This window comes from Pseudophryne corroboree, chromosome 3, assembly GCF_028390025.1.
Source record: "Pseudophryne corroboree isolate aPseCor3 chromosome 3, aPseCor3.hap2, whole genome shotgun sequence".
Lineage (NCBI taxonomy): Eukaryota > Metazoa > Chordata > Amphibia > Anura > Myobatrachidae > Pseudophryne > Pseudophryne corroboree.
Genome location: NC_086446.1, coordinates 208,577,626 through 208,594,414, shown reverse-complemented (window position 1 = coordinate 208,594,414; position 16,789 = coordinate 208,577,626). Strand labels below are relative to the sequence as shown.

General features: G+C 44.9%; 2 pseudogenes; one reads left to right on the top strand and one right to left on the bottom strand.

Annotated features, from left to right (window-relative positions):
* Window positions 1–4,653: 4,653 nt before the first annotated feature.
* LOC134897698 (5S ribosomal RNA) lies at window positions 4,654–4,770 on the bottom strand (annotated as a pseudogene).
* Window positions 4,771–6,438: 1,668 nt separating this feature from the next.
* LOC134897697 (5S ribosomal RNA) lies at window positions 6,439–6,555 on the top strand (annotated as a pseudogene).
* Window positions 6,556–16,789: the final 10,234 nt, after the last annotated feature.

Below are 16,789 nucleotides of genomic sequence, written 5' to 3'. Positions count from 1 at the left end.
TGTGTTTTTGTATATTTGGTTTTGTATGTTTTTCGTCTATATAGTTTGCCTGCATAGACCTATATTGATATAGGATATTAGGTTTGTTATGCGGGACGTCCGTAGTATATTTCACTGTAATGTTTATTCGTTGCCTAGGTAACTGTTGTTGCATGACGCTCACCTCCCCGCGGGCGCCTCCTGATGACGACGCCCGCTGTACGGAAGCAGCCGCACAGTGAGTGATGGCGGCAGTCGGCATGGCGGACTGAACGGAGGCAGCGTACGCAGGTGTGGTGAGTTATTGCTTTTACAAGTGGGGGGAGGTCCTGGTGAGGGTATATATTGTATCTTTGCATTATGTTGTACATCCCTGATGACGGGCAGTGGCCCGAAACAATTGTAGGATGCGTCTTCATTAAAAAGAAGCATTGGTATCAAAGCCTCTGGAGTGCCGCCTGTTCTTCTGGATAGATATATATATATATATATATATAGTACAGTGTTTCTCCACATTAACCGTGGGGAAAGATAGCACTCTCCAGACTTGTTATAATATTATGCAAAAAAGTCATTTATTCACAAAAACTTGGTTCCATGGGTTTCTTCATGTCACAAGCAGGGTATATAACAAAAAGGCTCACCAACGTTTCGGTCCTGAATTGGACCTTTCTCAAGGTATTAGCCAGTCTCTTAAAGCAAGATCAGGAAAACAGCAGCATCAATGTCAACATCACAAGCAGGAACCAGGATCTGCATGTTGCCTCCCAGGTCCCCTGAATATATACCCAGGAGCTAAAAAATGAGAGGGTCACAAGCCCATCAGCCGTGACGTCACTTCCGGTCAAACCGGAAGTCCCGTTCCGCCGGCCGCTGTGTACAAATGTACCAAAGAGACACTATATGCAGGATAAACTGAGACAACCCTGTGTTAACAGGCTTGTCTGTAATGTCCCCCGCCCTGCGCATCCAGCCGTTGGTTGTCACGGCTGGATCGTGGGTATCCATGGTTACGCTACGTCACTTCCGGTTCCAAACCGGAAGTTGTGCGTTCCACACGGCGGGATGTGCGTTTCAGCTCACAAATGAGATCAGAGGCTGCACAGTGTATATTGCAAGTGCAACAAAGTGCACATATGTTAAGTGCACAAAAGATAGGGTTAATGGCTTGGCCCAATAGGACATATGAGATATTAGGAAATACATTAATATCGGTGAAGAGGGTATATTGGGGACCCGGAGGCTCACACATATTACATTATGGGAATAAAATTAATACAATCATATAAGTGTGCGCTACGCGCGTCACACCCGTGCAGAAAACTTTTTTCTTACTGAACTGTCATATGGAAATGACTATGTATTTATGAGAAATTGGATTTTAATCTACATATCATGGAAAAACATAGAGATAATAAATGATTGTTAGCCAGACTCGGAGGGTCAGGTATTCATAGATTTGCTACAGTTCACCTGAGTGTATCTCTATCACACCTGGATAGAGTAAAAATTTTTTTATTTTTTCGTATTCTTTCGGTTGTGGTCCACGTTCGTAGTCTATTATCCCAGAAATATAGAGAGGGGATTATTTTCATTCATCCCTCTAGGGGAGATAGTGTCTAGTCTATGAATCCAGAAGCTCTCTCTGCGTTTTAGACTCATGATGCGGTCTCCGCCACGGGTGGGTGGTGGTACCCAGTCAATAAGTTTGCACCTGAGATTGGATACTTGGTGATGATAGGTCAGAAAGTGCCTCGGTACGGGTTGTTCTGCTTTCTTAGATTCAATCGCCTGGTGTATGGTAGTCCTATGGTTAGCCATTCTATCACGGAATCTTCTCGATGTCATCCCGACATAATATAGTCCGCAGGGGCATACGAGAATATAAATGACATGGTCCATAAGGCAGTGTAATTTATATCTAATCTTAATAGGGCGTCCAGAATGTGGGTGCGGAAAGGTGGGTCCGGTGAGCAAGCTTCGGCATGTGGTGCAACCGGTGCATTTATAGCATCCTGGTTTCTGTTCTTGCAACCAGGTAGTCCTGTTAGGAGTAGTGGGATTCGCTGTTGGTCTCAATAGGAGCTGTTTAAGGTTTGGTGATTTCCTATAAGCCATCATAGGAGGTCGTAGGTTCTTCGCCTTTAGTGCTGCATCCGATGTAATGATGGGCCACCTCTTTCGGAGTGCTTTGTTTATTTTGCCTGACTGACTGTCGAAGGTTGTGGTGAAGACCATCCTGTCGGTTTTGTTGGTGGAGCTTGCCAGTGTAGTGCTGGTGTTGGACTCAGTATTGTTAGTTGATGTAAATTTTTCACGGGCTTTGTGCAGACATCGCTGTAAGCAGCCATCGGTATAACCACGTTCTTTAAATCTAAGAGACATGTCGTCCAACTGTTGTTCCATAGTTGATGGGTTGGAGTTGTTCCTCATGACTCGCAAAAATTGGGAGATAGGTAGGTTCTCTTTCAGTGCTGGTGGGTGCTGGCTAGTAGATAGGAGAAGGGTATTCCTGTCTGTGGGTTTCCTGAAGAGCGTAGTGCTGATCTCATGGTTGAGTATGGAGACCGTGATGTCCAGGAAATGGATCTGCTGGTCATCTATCTGGTGTGTGAATCTCACCGGATTGTCCAGTTCATTTAATGCCTGCACCATCTGGTGGAACATCTCTGTTGTCCCGGTCCATAGGATAAATATGTCATCGATGAAGCGCTTATACATACAAATATGGGCTCCATATGCTGGTAGGATGTGCTTCTTTTCGTAGGCCGACATATATATATTAGCGTATGCCGGCGCCAAATTTGAACCCATAGCGGTCCCTGATTGCTGGACATAATACTTATCCAAGTACGAGAAGTGATTCAACTTCAACACTGCTTCAGCCAGTTGAATGATAAAATCAATCGGTGGCTCATCCGGAGGGTGGGTCCCAAGGGCATCTCTTAGTGCTTGCAGCCCCTCTTCATGGGGAATGATGGTATAAAGAGAGCAAACATCCAATGTGGCCAGTCTGACATTGCCACTCAGCTGTGGTAATTCGGAAAGTTTGGCGAGGAAGTCCATAGTGTCCCTGATGTAGCTATCAGACTGCTGTACTATTGGTTGCAAAAATGAGTCCACGTATACTGCCAGTGGTTGCAACAGCGAGTTTTTAGCCGAGATGATTGGTCTGCCTGGTGGGTGAGAGAGTGTTTTGTGGACTTTGGGTAGGGTGTATATAATGGGACACACTGGGTGTGAGACCGTAAGGTAATCAAAGGTGTGTTTGTCAATCCACTTGGACTGGAAACTAAGTTGCAATAACCGGTCCACTTGTTTTTTGAAATTCGGGATGGGGTTAGTAGCACAGCCTAGATAGGTCGATGTGTCAGCTAATTGCCTACAGATCTCTTTATTGTAGTCACTCCATTCTTGTACGACAATCGCTCCTCCCTTATCTGCTGGTCTGATGACAATAGAGGTATCATCACGAAGTGTTCTGAGTGCTTGTCTTTCTTGTTTGGATAAGTTATCATAGGTCTTCATGGGGGTACCTGTGTTAATATCCTGTTCAACCAAACGAGTATACGTCTTTATACTGGGATTGGATGAGGGTGGGTCATACGTGGATGGTGGACGGAACGGGGACCTGTTTTCAGTATTGGTATCCCCGTAGTGTTCACGGAGTCTAAGTTTCCGTCCAAATTTATATATATCGACAGTCGTCTCAAAGGGTTTATTTGGGCACATTGGTACAAAGGACAGGCCACGTGAGAGGAGGCTCAGTGTGGCCTCATCCATGGGTCTATCTGTCAGATTGAACACTAGATTTTGTTTTTGTCCCTGCACCTTCGCCATACGTCGCCCCTTCCTTGGGTGTGGTCTGTGCGTCCCCCGCTGGGGGGTAGACCTACGTCTTGGCTCTGCCCTAAAAAAGCTGTATTACGTGGTCGACGGGTGTCAGTCTGGTCTGTGTCCGAGGTGGAGGCAGATGACCCAGTGTCAGAGGTCACGTACTGCCTTCGACCCTGGCGGCGCTGTCGAAAACTTCTCTGGGGTCTAGTTTGTCTCGAGTCACCTAGAAGCCACCTATATACTGTATGGTTTTGATAATCCGATACCACTGTGGCTAGTTTGTTTCGCTTAAATGCGGTAAGTTCTTTCTTATAACTGTCAATCTGGGCTTTCAATTTCTCTAAGTGGTTACAGGTTTTGTCACCCCTGATAGTGGGTGAATGAACGTCATTAAATGTGGCAATCTGGGCCTTAACTTTGTTCAGTTCAGTCCCTACCTCTTCTATTACCAATAACATTAAATCTAGGGAACATTTATTGAGTACCCCACACCAGCGGCTGCAGAATGTGGGGTTGTTCCTCCCTATGGTTGGAATATTGCTTACTCGGAACCCTCTGGGAATTTGTTTTTTACGGTGATATTCCGATAAGAATTGACCATGTAGGTTGAGGTCAATTTCTCTCTTACTGAGTCTTAGGAGTTGATGATACAGGTCAGTAGTAGTTTCTGCCGGGAGTGTATCAAATTCTAACTGGTCAAACAGTACTTTATCAGCATCGTCATCTGTTAATGATACAATGCCGTGTTCAGCCTGAGACAATAGATTGTCATCCAGAAAACCGACACCACCCTGGGCCATAGTCTATTGTCCAGATGTGTTTGTCCACTGCGGACCTATACTACAGTACCCAATCTTCCCGGAGGTCTCCCTGTCCGGTACTATTTGGGCCCACACTGCTTGGCTTCCAAGTTCAGAAGGAATTGGGCATTGCCAGTGTGGTATGACTGTAGTTATGGATACACAAATTAGACTAACCACCCCAGGGGTCTGGGTGCTGACCATCTAAGGCACATTCGAACACGGGTACAACAAAAACAGACGATAGCTGCGACAAATGTATTATGCGTCGATCATGCAGTATAACTGGTTTAGCTCTACTTATAGGTGGTGGGTGCAGGAAGAGATATGCCTAGCGCGCTAAGTATATCCAAATAACAAATATGGGGAGTCCCACACTCTCACCCAGCGCAGGTAACGGCTGGGGTGCCAAATCAAAGTCTGATCCAATCACTGGGTCAAACTCATAGTACAGTACAGTGTTTCTCCACATTAACCGTGGGGAAAGATAGCACTCTCCAGACTTGTTATAATATTATGCAAAAAAGTCATTTATTCACAAAAACTTGGTTCCATGGGTTTCTTCATGTCACAAGCAGGGTATATAACAAAAAGGCTCACCAACGTTTCGGTCCTGAATTGGACCTTTCTCAAGGTATTAGCCAGTCTCTTAAAGCAAGATCAGGAAAACAGCAGCATCAATGTCAACATCACAAGCAGGAACCAGGATCTGCATGTTGCCTCCCAGGTCCCCTGAATATATACCCAGGAGCTAAAAAATGAGAGGGTCACAAGCCCATCAGCCGTGACGTCACTTCCGGTCAAACCGGAAGTCCCGTTCCGCCGGCCGCTGTGTACAAATGTACCAAAGAGACACTATATGCAGGATAAACTGAGACAACCCTGTGTTAACAGGCTTGTCTGTAATGTCCCCCGCCCTGCGCATCCAGCCGTTGGTTGTCACGGCTGGATCGCGGGTATCCATGGTTACGCTACGTCACTTCCGGTTCCAAACCGGAAGTTGTGCGTTCCACACGGCGGGATGTGCGTTTCAGCTCACAAATGAGATCAGAGGCTGCACAGTGTATATTGCAAGTGCAACAAAGTGCACATATGTTAAGTGCAGTTTATCCTGCATATAGTGTCTCTTTGGTACATTTGTACACAGCGGCCGGCGGAACGGGACTTCCGGTTTGACCGGAAGTGACGTCACGGCTGATGGGCTTGTGACCCTCTCATTTTTTAGCTCCTGGGTATATATTCAGGGGACCTGGGAGGCAACATGCAGATCCTGGTTCCTGCTTGTGATGTTGACATTGATGCTGCTGTTTTCCTGATCTTGCTTTAAGAGACTGGCTAATACCTTGAGAAAGGTCCAATTCAGGACCGAAACGTTGGTGAGCCTTTTTGTTATATACCCTGCTTGTGACATGAAGAAACCCATGGAACCAAGTTTTTGTGAATAAATGACTTTTTTGCATAATATTATAACAAGTCTGGAGAGTGCTATCTTTCCCCACGGTTAATGTGGAGAAACACTGTACTGTACTATGAGTTTGACCCAGTGATTGGATCAGACTTTGATTTGGCACCCCAGCCGTTACCTGCGCTGGGTGAGAGTGTGGGACTCCCCATATTTGTTATTTGGATATACTTAGCGCGCTAGGCATATCTCTTCCTGCACCCACCACCTATAAGTAGAGCTAAACCAGTTATACTGCATGATCGACGCATAATACATTTGTCGCAGCTATCGTCTGTTTTTGTTGTACCCGTGTTCGAATGTGCCTTAGATGGTCAGCACCCAGACCCCTGGGGTGGTTAGTCTAATTTGTGTATCCATAACTACAGTCATACCACACTGGCAATGCCCAATTCCTTCTGAACTTGGAAGCCAAGCAGTGTGGGCCCAAATAGTACCGGACAGGGAGACCTCCGGGAAGATTGGGTACTGTAGTATAGGTCCGCAGTGGACAAACACATCTGGACAATAGACTATGGCCCAGGGTGGTGTCGGTTTTCTGGATGACAATCTATTGTCTCAGGCTGAACACGGCATTGTATCATTAACAGATGACGATGCTGATAAAGTACTGTTTGACCAGTTAGAATTTGATACACTCCCGGCAGAAACTACTACTGACCTGTATCATCAACTCCTAAGACTCAGTAAGAGAGAAATTGACCTCAACCTACATGGTCAATTCTTATCGGAATATCACCGTAAAAAACAAATTCCCAGAGGGTTCCGAGTAAGCAATATTCCAACCATAGGGAGGAACAACCCCACATTCTGCAGCCGCTGGTGTGGGGTACTCAATAAATGTTCCCTAGATTTAATGTTATTGGTAATAGAAGAGGTAGGGACTGAACTGAACAAAGTTAAGGCCCAGATTGCCACATTTAATGACGTTCATTCACCCACTATCAGGGGTGACAAAACCTGTAACCACTTAGAGAAATTGAAAGCCCAGATTGACAGTTATAAGAAAGAACTTACCGCATTTAAGCGAAACAAACTAGCCACAGTGGTATCGGATTATCAAAACCATACAGTATATAGGTGGCTTCTAGGTGACTCGAGACAAACTAGACCCCAGAGAAGTTTTCGACAGCGCCGCCAGGGTCGAAGGCAGTACGTGACCTCTGACACTGGGTCATCTGCCTCCACCTCGGACACAGACCAGACTGACACCCGTCGACCACGTAATACAGCTTTTTTAGGGCAGAGCCAAGACGTAGGTCTACCCCCCAGCGGGGGACGCACAGACCACACCCAAGGAAGGGGCGACGTATGGCGAAGGTGCAGGGACAAAAACAAAATCTAGTGTTCAATCTGACAGATAGACCCATGGATGAGGCCACACTGAGCCTCCTCTCACGTGGCCTGTCCTTTGTACCAATGTGCCCAAATAAACCCTTTGAGACGACTGTCGATATATATAAATTTGGACGGAAACTTAGACTCCGTGAACACTACGGGGATACCAATACTGAAAACAGGTCCCCGTTCCGTCCACCATCCACGTATGACCCACCCTCATCCAATCCCAGTATAAAGACGTATACTCGTTTGGTTGAACAGGATATTAACACAGGTACCCCCATGAAGACCTATGATAACTTATCCAAACAAGAAAGACAAGCACTCAGAACACTTCGTGATGATACCTCTATTGTCATCAGACCAGCAGATAAGGGAGGAGCGATTGTCGTACAAGAATGGAGTGACTACAATAAAGAGATCTGTAGGCAATTAGCTGACACATCGACCTATCTAGGCTGTGCTACTAACCCCATCCCGAATTTCAAAAAACAAGTGGACCGGTTATTGCAACTTAGTTTCCAGTCCAAGTGGATTGACAAACACACCTTTGATTACCTTACGGTCTCACACCCAGTGTGTCCCATTATATACACCCTACCCAAAGTCCACAAAACACTCTCTCACCCACCAGGCAGACCAATCATCTCGGCTAAAAACTCGCTGTTGCAACCACTGGCAGTATACGTGGACTCATTTTTGCAACCAATAGTACAGCAGTCTGATAGCTACATCAGGGACACTATGGACTTCCTCGCCAAACTTTCCGAATTACCACAGCTGAGTGGCAATGTCAGACTGGCCACATTGGATGTTTGCTCTCTTTATACCATCATTCCCCATGAAGAGGGGCTGCAAGCACTAAGAGATGCCCTTGGGACCCACCCTCCGGATGAGCCACCGATTGATTTTATCATTCAACTGGCTGAAGCAGTGTTGAAGTTGAATCACTTCTCGTACTTGGATAAGTATTATGTCCAGCAATCAGGGACCGCTATGGGTTCAAATTTGGCGCCGGCATACGCTAATATATATATGTCGGCCTACGAAAAGAAGCACATCCTACCAGCATATGGAGCCCATATTTGTATGTATAAGCGCTTCATCGATGACATATTTATCCTATGGACCGGGACAACAGAGATGTTCCACCAGATGGTGCAGGCATTAAATGAACTGGACAATCCGGTGAGATTCACACACCAGATAGATGACCAGCAGATCCATTTCCTGGACATCACGGTCTCCATACTCAACCATGAGATCAGCACTACGCTCTTCAGGAAACCCACAGACAGGAATACCCTTCTCCTATCTACTAGCCAGCACCCACCAGCACTGAAAGAGAACCTACCTATCTCCCAATTTTTGCGAGTCATGAGGAACAACTCCAACCCATCAACTATGGAACAACAGTTGGATGACATGTCTCTTAGATTTAAAGAACGTGGTTATACCGATGGCTGCTTACAGCGATGTCTGCACAAAGCCCGTGAAAAATTTACATCAACTAACAATACTGAGTCCAACACCAGCACTACACTGGCAAGCTCCACCAACAAAACCGACAGGATGGTCTTCACCACAACCTTCGACAGTCAGTCAGGCAAAATAAACAAAGCACTCCGAAAGAGGTGGCCCATCATTACATCGGATGCAGCACTAAAGGCGAAGAACCTACGACCTCCTATGATGGCTTATAGGAAATCACCAAACCTTAAACAGCTCCTATTGAGACCAACAGCGAATCCCACTACTCCTAACAGGACTACCTGGTTGCAAGAACAGAAACCAGGATGCTATAAATGCACCGGTTGCACCACATGCCGAAGCTTGCTCACCGGACCCACCTTTCCGCACCCACATTCTGGACGCCCTATTAAGATTAGATATAAATTACACTGCCTTATGGACCATGTCATTTATATTCTCGTATGCCCCTGCGGACTATATTATGTCGGGATGACATCGAGAAGATTCCGTGATAGAATGGCTAACCATAGGACTACCATACACCAGGCGATTGAATCTAAGAAAGCAGAACAACCCGTACCGAGGCACTTTCTGACCTATCATCACCAAGTATCCAATCTCAGGTGCAAACTTATTGACTGGGTACCACCACCCACCCGTGGCGGAGACCGCATCATGAGTCTAAAACGCAGAGAGAGCTTCTGGATTCATAGACTAGACACTATCTCCCCTAGAGGGATGAATGAAAATAATCCCCTCTCTATATTTCTGGGATAATAGACTACGAACGTGGACCACAACCGAAAGAATACGAAAAAATAAAAAATGTTTTACTCTATCCAGGTGTGATAGAGATACACTCAGGTGAACTGTAGCAAATCTATGAATACCTGACCCTCCGAGTCTGGCTAACAATCATTTATTATCTCTATGTTTTTCCATGATATGTAGATTAAAATCCAATTTCTCATAAATACATAGTCATTTCCATATGACAGTTCAGTAAGAAAAAAGTTTTCTGCACGGGTGTGACGCGCGTAGCGCACACTTATATGATTGTATTAATTTTATTCCCATAATGTAATATGTGTGAGCCTCCGGGTCCCCAATATACCCTCTTCACCGATATTAATGTATTTCCTAATATCTCATATGTCCTATTGGGCCAAGCCATTAACCCTATCTTTTGTGCACTTAACATATGTGCACTTTGTTGCACTTGCAATATACACTGTGCAGCCTCTGATCTCATTTGTGAGCTGAAACGCACATCCCGCCGTGTGGAACGCACAACTTCCGGTTTGGAACCGGAAGTGACGTAGCGTAACCATGGATACCCGCGATCCAGCCGTGACAACCAACGGCTGGATGCGCAGGGCGGGGGACATTACAGACAAGCCTGTTAACACAGGGTTGTCTCAGTTTATCCTGCATATAGTGTCTCTTTGGTACATTTGTACACAGCGGCCGGCGGAACGGGACTTCCGGTTTGACCGGAAGTGACGTCACGGCTGATGGGCTTGTGACCCTCTCATTTTTTAGCTCCTGGGTATATATTCAGGGGACCTGGGAGGCAACATGCAGATCCTGGTTCCTGCTTGTGATGTTGACATTGATGCTGCTGTTTTCCTGATCTTGCTTTAAGAGACTGGCTAATACCTTGAGAAAGGTCCAATTCAGGACCGAAACGTTGGTGAGCCTTTTTGTTATATACCCTGCTTGTGACATGAAGAAACCCATGGAACCAAGTTTTTGTGAATAAATGACTTTTTTGCATAATATTATAACAAGTCTGGAGAGTGCTATCTTTCCCCACGGTTAATGTGGAGAAACACTGTACTGTACTATGAGTTTGACCCAGTGATTGGATCAGACTTTGATTTGGCACCCCAGCCGTTACCTGCGCTGGGTGAGAGTGTGGGACTCCCCATATTTATTTATATATATATATATATATATATATATTCCATATGAGATTTATTGTCATCATTTACATGTATATATGTATATATATTTATTGTAATTATTGACTTCTAGCAGTGAATGGACTCACTTTGTTTTACTCATAGCAATGAATCGATCTAATTAAAAATCTCAGGTGTGAATGAACAACACCAGGAGCTGATTGGCCACAACCAGTTTAAATACTATCTCACCTGTTCATTGATCATTTATACCTCCTGAAGAAACTGCCATTTGCTGTGACAGAGAAATGCATTGAGGGCTACAGAGTTCGAGTGTCCGCCCTTGGGAATAAGCATCAATTATCATTTGAAGTGGATACATCCTCCCCCAGCCGCCCGCTGCTTTAGGAACATTTACCAACTGACTGTCGCTTTGTAACAAGCCCCATCAGCAGACTAGGTATCATGGACTCACTGTCCATCCCCTGCTTACCTACAGAGGGGGAACCGATCAGCTGTCTGGAGCTCACACATCTGCACTGCCATCGACGGGAAAGTACAGTCAATACCTGCAGCGGGTGAGAACTAATCTTTCATCAAGGATGAGCATAACGTCCCCACTCCACTCTATTTACAGCTGTGGACTTCATACTTTTAGGAAAAAATCCTTCCCACTGATTCTGGATTTACCAGCTTTATAGCATCAATATATGGACCTCAACTCTGCTAATTTCATTTAAGCTTCATTTTATATTACATCTAAACTTCTATGCTTCATTCACTGCCATCTTAGATTGTTTTTATTGTTTTTTATTTTTGGTTACAAATGTTTATGCAGTAATTATTGCTATTTTATATGTATTCTTAATAAATTGCATTCTATGTTATTTTATAAGTGCTCCTTGTTTGTTGAGTCTATACAAACATTATGCTATTTCTATGTTTAGGCATCCAGGTTGCCATATAGGAGCAGCTATAAAATAAAATAAATTCTACAAAGGTGCTTTTTTAATTGCTAAATTATTTTTAGTGTTTATAGCGCCCAATTTTTCAATGGAATCTATTTCCCTGTGATACTATTGTATTATTACATGCTGTCTGGTGTTTACCTCCTTTGATCATATGGCCATTGTGGTCAGGTGTACTATGTGATTCCTGATTAGTTAAAAAAAAACAAATACCAAACACTGAGCAACATCCCCAAACAGGTAATTTCAACTTTAAACTTGTCATTTATTTTGTACTGTCTGGACATGGCTACAAATAACAGATGCACAGACAAAATTCTTAAAGCTACAATATGTGTGCAAATGCTAGGAGCTTAGGAGACAAAAATCCAAAGCTAATTGCGATAATGACAAGGGATAACCTGGATATTGTGATAACTACAGAGTCATGGTGCAATGAGAATCATGACTGGGACATATCTATACCAAGATACAATTTATTTAGGAAGGATATAATGGGAGGAATAGGAGGAGGGGTAGCAAACTATGAGAAAAAAAAACATAAATGTTACTTTAATACAAAATATTGAAGACAAAACTGAGGCCCTTTAGGTCACCACAGAAACCGGGGAGAAGGACATTATTCACATTGGAGTGATCTATAGACCACCAGGCCAGGGGCAGGATTTGGCAGGAACCTATTGATGTACATCACTAAAATGGCTTTAAAAGGAGAAGTCATAATCATGGGAGACTTTAATTTACCTGATGTAAATTGGGAGGGGTCTTTTGCAAGTTCAGCTACAAGTGGCAAATTTCTGAATTCCTTACAGGGAGCATCTCTCAAGCAATTGGTGAGGAAGCCCACTCGCAAAGACTCAATATTAGATTTAGTTCTTACAAATGGTGACAGGATATCAGACATGTATGTGGTTGAGCACCTGGGAACCAGTGATCATCAAGCAGTATAGTTTAGTATAAAGACAGGATCCAACTCCTGTCACACAAAAACAAAGGTGTTGGATTTTAGAAATTCTGACTTTGCAAAAATGGGGAGATGTTTAAGTGATTCATTGGTGGACTGGAGGAAATTGGAAGGAGTGCAGGAGAGGTGGGAAAAACTGAAAAGAGCAATACTAAGTGCAACAGACCTTTGTATCAAAATGGTTAGGAAAAGCACCAGGAAAAGGAAGCCAGTGTGGTTCACAAAAGAAGTATAAACTAGTGTGAAAGCAAAAAATGGCTTTTAGGAAATACAAACAGACTGAAAATAATAACGACAAAGAGGTGTATCTTGATGCTAAGAAAGTGATCAGACGTGCAAAGGCAGAAGCTAAGGAGACAATGGCCCAGTCAGTAGATAAAGGGGGCAAAACTTTTTTTAAGTATATAAATGAAAGGAGAAAATCAAATGTAGGAATAATAAGACTTAAGACTGAGAGTTAGAATTTGGTGGAGGGAGACAAGGCAATAGCAGATCACCTAAATAATTATTTTTGCTTAGTATTTACTACTGAAGGAGAAGGGAAGGGGCCACAGTTAAGTAACAAAAACATTCATAAAAAATAAGGTAGATGAAAGTACATTTAGCACATCTACGATCACTTTCACAGACATGCGGGGGGATGCCCAGCACAGGGCTAGTCCACCCTGCATGTCTGGCACTGCCTCACCACACAGGTACAAAAGCATCGCATAGTGGCGATGCTTTTGTACCTGGCATGCTGGCAGGGAGTTTCTCACCGCATCCTGGGTCACAGCGGCTGCGTGTGATGTCACGCAGCCACTGCAGCAAGCCCCCCCAATGTTCCGATCATGCCCCCGTTGTCCGGACCGCGCCCTGCCAATGGTGTTCTAACACCGCCTCTTCCTGTCAATCAGGTTGAGGCATTCGCAGCCCAGAGATGCTGATAGCATCTCACTGGGCTCCTGGGGTGCACACATGCAGTGCGGCCACTGCGCGTCCGCACTCCACAAAAAGATTCAGACTGCAATCGCTGCTGCTGCAGCGATCCAGTCTGAATTACCCCCAGTATTTGACCCACACTGTATCCGACTGGCACTATAACCTGCACTATATACAACCTATACTGTATCCGACCCGCACTGTAACCTGCACTGTATCCAATCTGCACTGTAACCCGCACTTTATAGGACTCATACTGTATTCAATTTGCAATGTATCTGACTTGCACTGTATATGACTCGCACTATGTGTCCCAAACTGTAACCCGAACTGTATCCATCCTGCACTGTAACCTGCACTGTATCCAACCTGTACAGTATCCGACCCACACTGTGTGTCACGCACTGTAACCAGCTCAATATTTACCAAAGTGTCCCAAAGTATACCGCACTGTACCCCACACTGGATTCAGCACATAGTGCTAGTGATCAGTGGCCCAGGGCTCTGAGGAGGGAAGTGTAGATTGAGCATGGACAATAGGCATGTGCTGCGATCATGTGCACTTGTGTAGTGCAGTGACATGGCTGGGGAGGCGCTGGCTTAATCAAATCGCCCTCCCCCCCCCACACTACATAAAAAAAAGCATAGGGTTACCCTATATAACAACAACCACAGCAGGGATGACACTCAGTGTGGGGGCCCCCTGCCATCACATTTACCACCTCCCAGGATGGTCAGCCCACTTCTGGAATTTCTCGGATAGGGGAATTCCAACAAAATAAAATTGGGTACCCCCTAGAGCTGATAGCCCAGTGCTATGCCCTGCACTTCTAGTGGCGGTGGGTGCGGGGTTCATGGTATGTTAATATTGTTCTTTACAGATGACCTACAGGTCCCAGCAAGCCAACCTCAGCATGCTGGCACTTGGAGGACCACAAATGCAAGCATGCCTGTACAGTAAGGGACGACTGGCGCCTGTAAAAGAAAATATGAAAATAAAAGCAAAACACCTAATGTTTTAATAGTTCATTAGACTGCATCTTCACCTAGGGGGTGGCAACTTTTCAGCTCTTTTGTATGGCTGCCTCCCCAGGGCTTCCGGCATCTTCTTCCTTCAGGAGCTCTTGCATGCTCTCTTCCTGCAGCCGGACTGCCAGCCACTGCCTCGCACTGGCATATATAAGCCAGCCGAGGGGACGGGTCAATGACGCGTTGAGCCATGATTGGCTTGCAGTGGCCATCATGAATTTCAAAGATAATGATGAGGAGCGCCATTTTTTATATGGGTACCCACTGCTGGACTCTGCAGAATGGCTAGCAGGGACTGGAGTTTCCCAGATCAAGGCCTGTCACCATGCCCACTATCTCTGCTGTGTCCTGCCGCATATGCCCACTACCCAGTGGATTCAGCACTGGATCTGCTGGTCCAATTACATGTGCCTGACTGACAGGGGCAGAAGGCACATCGCTGTTATTGAGCCACATGTACTGGTAGCGCTTTTCCCTATTTTTTTAATGGGTTTTTACAGCTCGTGGCTTGGCCCCACCCCCTGCCTCAGCAACTTTTACTATTGTTAGCGGGAGACAGAGCTGTCATTTGCCTCCCGACTGATTGGTCTAATACAAAGAAGATAACTACTTCACAGAATATGTGTTATAATTATAATTATCTTATTTGTATTGTTTTAATAATTATGATGGGAGGCCCTGCCTCCCCTGACTGCAAATCCCTGGTGTAGGGGGCATCCATGTCTGCTGTTGCTACTGTTTTTATCAATTGGTTAATGGTTGGGTTTTTTTCTTTGCTGTTTGTTAACTACTACTACATTTGAGCAAAGATATTGTAACAAAATTTCTGTGTTGTATTGTTTTCCATTGAAAGTATTTGCAAGTTGGATCAATTGGTTATTGCTAATACATTACTAATTTGAAAAACATTTTGATATAGCTGCCCTATGTTTGTGCTTAATTTAGTCTTTGGTCTATGTTGGTGAACAATATTGTGAGCTGTGAGGTCATCAAAATTGATTGGAAATGACTGGAAATTCATGTTATCGAGGATAATTATACTGTAGGAACAAAAAAAATTCACAAATTATGTGATTTTAGCTGTTTTTTAAATATTTGAAAAACCACAGATCCAAAACCAAAACACATGAGTGTTATTTTGGCAAAACCAGAAGCAAAATCCGATGATGAAAAACAAAACTTGGGGTCAACCATATTAACTGCCACCCCTAAACCTGCCAAACATCACTGTCTGGGACTCACTGGCAGGTGGTAATGCTCGCCTATATGAATTTTGGAGTGTGCTGCAGCCCCACCTCTGGAGCTGTCACTGGTGATAACCAGTGCTTAAAGTGGTCCTACAGAGGTGTTGCAACTCACCCCCCCCCCCACACACACACACACACACGCCTGTGCAATAAATGGATGTGGTTGCAAAAAGAAAGGGGCATGGTCACCCAATAGTATCCCCGATTCAATTTACGCCGTACAGTAGCACAATCTTATTAACATTACACCACACAATAGTGTCCCTTATTCATGTTATGACACACATTAGTGCCCCTTTTACACAAAGACCACAGTAGTAGCACCCCAAATACACATAATGCCCACAGCAGTAGTGCCCCTTATACAATGCCCTCAGTAGTAGCGCCCCTTAGTGACCACAGTTGTAGTGCTCCTCATGTAGAGCCCATAACATTGGTGCCACTTATACAGTTCCCCCAGTAGTAGTGCCCCTTATGTCCCCAGGCATTATGCCCCTTATTATGTGCCCCCTATGCAATTCCCTCCTTAGTGGTGCCCCCAGTAGTAATGCTCCTGTGTAGTATTGCCCCAGTAGCTGTGCCCCCAGTAGATATGCCTCCAGTCAGTAGTTATTCTGCCAGTAGACATGCCCCCAGTAGATGGCCCAGAGTAGATATGCCCCCAGTCAGTAGTTGTGCTCCCACCAGTTGTGCTCCTTGTAGTTGTGCCCCCAGTAGATGTTACCCCAGTAGATATGCCACCAGTCATTAGTTATGCCTTCAGTAGATGTGCTCCCAGTAGTTGTGCCCCTTGTAAATGTGCCCCCAGTTGATGTGCCCCCTTTAGTTATGCCCCCAGTAAATGTGCCCCCAGTAGATGTGCCC